Source organism: Lolium rigidum, chromosome 3 (assembly GCF_022539505.1).
Source record: "Lolium rigidum isolate FL_2022 chromosome 3, APGP_CSIRO_Lrig_0.1, whole genome shotgun sequence".
NCBI lineage: Eukaryota > Viridiplantae > Streptophyta > Magnoliopsida > Poales > Poaceae > Lolium > Lolium rigidum.
Window position 1 is genome coordinate 267,586,332 of NC_061510.1, and position 5,544 is coordinate 267,591,875.

The 5,544-nt window shown below is 39.7% G+C and overlaps 1 pseudogene; it reads left to right on the top strand.

The window, feature by feature from the left end:
• Nucleotides 1-3,839, top strand: LOC124703406 (annotated as a pseudogene).
• The last annotated feature ends 1,705 nt before the right edge of the window (nucleotides 3,840-5,544 follow it).

The window sequence follows — 5,544 nt, forward strand, 5'->3', positions numbered from 1 at the left end:
TCCCCTCCCAAGAATCGTCATATCCAATCCATTCAAAAAAGGGGGGCGAAAGAATCAGCATAGCGCAGCCCTCCCCTTCCCCGATCCTCTCCGTCGGCTGTGCTGCTGCTGCTCCTCGAGGTCGAGGGTCGTCCGTCCGCTTCCCCATTGCTGTACGTGCTTGCGCTTAATCGTCCATGCCTTTGCCCCTTAATCGGCGGGCGCAGCGCGCTTCTCTTCTCTTCTGTGTGTTCGTGGGATGCAGGATCCATTGCTTGGACGTAGAGTTTATTTACTCCGGCCGCAGGCGGCGAGGCCCCCTGTTCTTCTTTTGGCCTTCGAATTTGCTCTTTTTTTTTTGAAGAAATTTGGCTTTAGAATTAAGCCATGTGTATTATTAGGTCCCGCGGTTTAATAGCAAGCCCTGGGCTTCGTTAGCTCAATTTCAGGTATGTTGTGTAAATCAGGTCCTGGATGGTGGTTGGGTAATGAGCTGCATAGAGTAACAGATCCAATGCTATGGGTTTCAGGTAGTAATATAGTTTATTACGGTGAACTTGGTGAGAGCTGTGTTCACCGAGACAGGATATGCTGAAAGCTTGAGTCCAAGAGCAACGTATAATGGATGTCCGGAAGCCGTCAACACAATCAGTTTACCGGTCTCTTAACATATTTTATTTGATTCTTGTTTATCATCCAAGGATAACAATAATTTGAGGAAAAACGCAGATCTGCTGTTATGTAGTAGTATTCCTAAAACCGGGGAGACATTAAGGTCCACAGAAAAGACAGAGAGAAAACCGATAAACCAAGGAACAGCAAATCAGAGTACAGTATTAGAAACAGACGTGGTCAAAATCTTCTTAGGCCACTCCAGCTTCTCACTTCCTCTGGCATGCCATTTCTCTTATCATGATAGCACCCTGAACCGCATTGCTGTCATACAATTTGACTGCTTAGATTTGTTGATGTATCTTTGTCCTTCAGAAACGAACTCTGGGAGCAAATTAGACTTTCAGTTGTTAATATATGCAGTAAGCGTCTCCAGCTATGTATTCATTCTTGGGCGTGCCGTTTGCAGGTGGACGTTAAGACGAGCAAATACTTACCTGACGGATTTTGTCATCGGCTTGCCTTTGCATTGCTGAATCAGCAGACGCTGCTAACATGGAAACATACACCACGGATAACGCGCTTGCAGCCATGGGGTTTGGGAAATTCCAAGCACTTGTTCTCGTATATGCAGGCATGGGTTGGGTTGCGGAATCCATGGAGCTCATGCTATTGTCGTTTGTTGGACCACTGATACGGGAGGAATGGAAAATCTCTGCCCAAGATGAGAGTCTACTCTCAAGTGTAGTGTTCTTGGGCATGTTAATAGGGGCATGTGGTTGGGGATTTGTTTCCGACAAATATGGGCGAAGGTAAGGTTTTAGTCTTACAAGCGCTTCCATGTTTGAGTTCCTCAGAAAAACCTGTTCTTATTATTTTTACTTTTTAGAAGAATGTTATGACTATAACCATGCCTATGAATTTTGTTTTTGTATTCCTGATGTACGACTAAGCACCTTCGATACGTTCAGCCTGTTTAGAGTAGTAACATAATTTCAGTGTGGTCAATGGCGCACGGATTTATAATTGCGACAGTGAACAAATTAACCCCTCAACAAAATTTATATTTTTCTTGTTTCAGGACTGGTTTACTGTTTTCAACACTGTTTACTACCGGAATGGGTTTCATGAGTGCTTTATCTCCTAACTATTTATGCTTGATGGCTCTTCGATTTCTCGTTGGTATTGGAGTGGGTGGTGGGCATGTGTTTTCATCTTGGTTTTTGGAGTTTGTTCCTGCACAAAATCGTGGCACTTGGATGATTGTTTTTTCCTTTTTTGGACTCTTGGCACAGTCTTGGAGGCTTCACTTGCATGGGTATCAGACTAGTACATTTTGTAATTTCCTACTTATATTTATATTCTGGCAGAATAATAAACTACTATTAAATATGTTCCTATTGCAGGTTGTGATTGCGGCATTGAGTTGGAGGTGGTTGCTAGCATTTACCGCCGTTCCATGCTTTCTCTTGCTTCCTTTCTTTGGAATTACACCCGAGTCGCCACGCTATCTGTGTGCACAAAATAGAATGTCTGAAGCAACGCTTGTCCTGGAGAGAATCTCTAAGACAAACCAAGCAGCTCTTCCTCCTGGAATTCTCACATACAACCGTGGAATAGAAGTTGATCAAAGTGCTCCCACCTGTGAGATAGATCATCTTCTTCCAGTCAGAGAGAAGGAATGCACAGATGATAATGCCATGAGCTCCAAATCTGGTAGTGTTGCTGCATTGCGTAGTCTATTGTCACGAAATTTGCGCAGATCAACGCTTCTGCTGTGGTTTGTTTTCTATGCAAATTCCTTTGCTTATTACGGGCTAGTCTTGATGACCTCCCAACTGAGTGATGCAAATGAAAGCTGTGCATCTGGGCTGAGATATGTGAAGAGTGAACAAGATGCCAGCCTTTACAAGGATACGTTTATTACTAGTTTCGCAGGTAGCATACAGTAGCATGTCTCTTCATCCAGTGTGACTGACTACTCACTATGTCACTAACTCATCACTCTACTGCTCCATCAGAGATTCCTGGTCTAATTGTGTCTGCTGTTCTTGTTGAATGGCTTGGCCGAAAAGCTACAATGTGGTGCTTGCTGTTCACATGCTGTGGTTTCCTTGGACCACTTGCATTTCATCAGAGTGAGATATGGACAACTGGCCTTCTGTTTGGTGCTCGCGCTTGTGCCATGGGTAGCTTCACAGTTCTATGTTTATATGCCCCAGAGGTTCGTATCGGCTTTTTATGGCATGTAGTAAATGTGTTTATTTGTGACTTGGTTTTCACAGTATGTTGAGTTTAATATGTTAAAATTTTCCTTCGTTATCCCTATGAGTTGCAATTCTATCATTATATCCATCCATGTGGCCGTGTATTCAGATGGTAGTTTTGCTTCTTGATTATTCTTATGTAGGTTTGCATGGATAGGTTCAAAACAGAAATACAATATCCTGACGGTAGGTATACCATAATAATATGAATCCATGTAGGCAGAAAAGCATTCCAAATCAATTCACTTCTCCTAAGCAATTGAGCACTCTCTTGCAATCACTAGGGTGTTTTTTCCTTCCAATGTCCTTGTTGTTAGATCCTAAATTAAATCTATTAACTGATGAGCCATCTGAATCTTGAGGTGTCCATTAGTGTCTGCATGGAACACTTGTGTGAACAAAATGGACATCCTGTTAGATAACTCCGGCTAAATGAAGTCTACGACTTTGGTCCATTCTGCAGACGATAGGCTAAGTTATCTATCTAATTTATTTTCTTGTGTTGTAGGTATATCCAACATCAGTACGCTCAACTGGTGTTGGAATTGCTACTGCCATTGGTAGGATCGGTGGGATTGTTTGCCCCCTTATAGCTGTTGGGATGCTGAGAAGCTGCCATCAAATGGAAGCTATCATTGTGTTTGAGGTGGTGTTATGCCTAGCTGCAATTGCTTGCATGTTGTTCCCTGTGGAGACCAAGGGCCGTGATATGAACTGATGTTAGTAATGGTGCAAAAAGAAGAAAACACTTCATCACCATTCATATAATTTATCACGCTGTTACGCGTGAATGTTATGTACATCGTATTATGTATAGTATTTTAGTAGATATGACGATGAAGATTCCTCAAATAATATTCTGGGGTTTCGGATGTTATTGCACATTATTTTGGGAAGTCCTCGCTCTGTAAAGGGCTATGGTATATATATGTATGTATCGGGATGAAGTGCTAGACTATGTCGGGATTGGTGGTTGGATCAGTACTCTCGCCAAGGTCATGCATTTAAGTAAATTTTCAAAATTGGCATTATCGAAGGTGATTGGGTATTGAACTTTGATTATTGAAAATATCATTAATGCTAAGAAAACTGATACGATGACTGTATCAGAGTAGCACTGCGGTTCAGGTTATAATGGAAAGAATCACATTCACGAGTACAATCATGATGGTCTTTTAAGTCCCTATGATTTGGAATCATGTACACATGTGAGGCTTGCCAAAATTACTATGAAGGTGTTCATCACTGATGTTGAAAAAAATGTAAATTTTTAAAAATTCATATATTTTGATGTATGTAACCCAACGTTTTTACCGGCATGCAGAAGCTAGTCCTATTTAATTAATGAAGTAGAAATCTGAAATATTTGAGGAGTTCAAAATTTCAGCGATTAAATGGGAGCTCATCATAATAGAAATATTGAGTTTCTGTGATTGGATCATGGAGAACAATTCAATCATAAGTTTAGCAAAATATCTTACTGATTGCGAAACCTATGATGTTTTTATTTCCAATGCCATTATTTTGTTTTCTAGATCGTATTACTATATTTACAATTATTAAAATGTTGTAAAAAATCTGTTGAAATGACCTCATATGAGATATGGTTTGGTATTGCACCTAACGTGCTATTTCTTAAATATCTGTTGATATGAAGCTGATGAGTAGCATTCAAATCTATATAAGTTGAAAATCCCAAATCAGACATGTTTTATTTTGTTGGTTATCCCAAGAGATAAAATTTGGGGATTCCTCCCATCACCGTACCGCTAGCAAATTATTTACCACAGATGATGGGATATTTCAAAAGAAATGGTTTCATTTGAAAGAGATGAATGGAGAGATAGCACAACTTGACAAGATTATAAATCTTCAGTGATTATTTATATGATTGAGACAACTGAAGTATTTACGCTAATCATTCACATAACGGATCCGGAAGTTCTTGCAAGAGAAGCATAAACTTTGTTCAAGATTGTTGGTGAATGATAAAGTAAAAGAAATGACACTGCTAGCTCCAATGAATGTCTCAAAGCCACGAAGGACCTAAATGAAATCCATGTTCAAAAGGAATTTTGAAGTTTGGTGATTTTTTTGATGTCATATTAGCATAATATCTATTATATGATATTGGTAGGTGAATGACAAAGTGGTATTCCTAAACGGAATTTCAACCAAGGACTCATATGAGATATGATCCAGGGGTTTTGTCAATAAAGAATGCCAATAAAGGATGCATACTTTGGAGGACCATTTATGGTCCGAAGTTAGCATCGAGGAGGTAAGGTGTTTGCCTTGATGAAGAGGTTAAAATGTTTAAGCATCATGCGGTTAAAGGGTTTCTAGGTTTTGAGGAACATGAGATCTACGAGAGATATCAAGGTTAAAGTAGGGTTTGCTATTCGTGACCACTCCTAATATGATTCCTTCAAAGGATCACTTAAGTTGATAAACATGCTTGACTTAGGTAAGGTTTCAAGTATAATGCCATTACCTCACCACTCAAGATATTAGGAATGGTCTAGGGTTGTTTACTAGTGACTTCACTACCATTTTATTTGATGGATGATATCTGCTTATCACATAAGGTTTAACTTATCTTCTTATGTTTCCAAACCATGATCATGCATTAGACATTATCAACTTATTCCTCACTATTCTCTCTTTATTATCTTACTTTCATCAC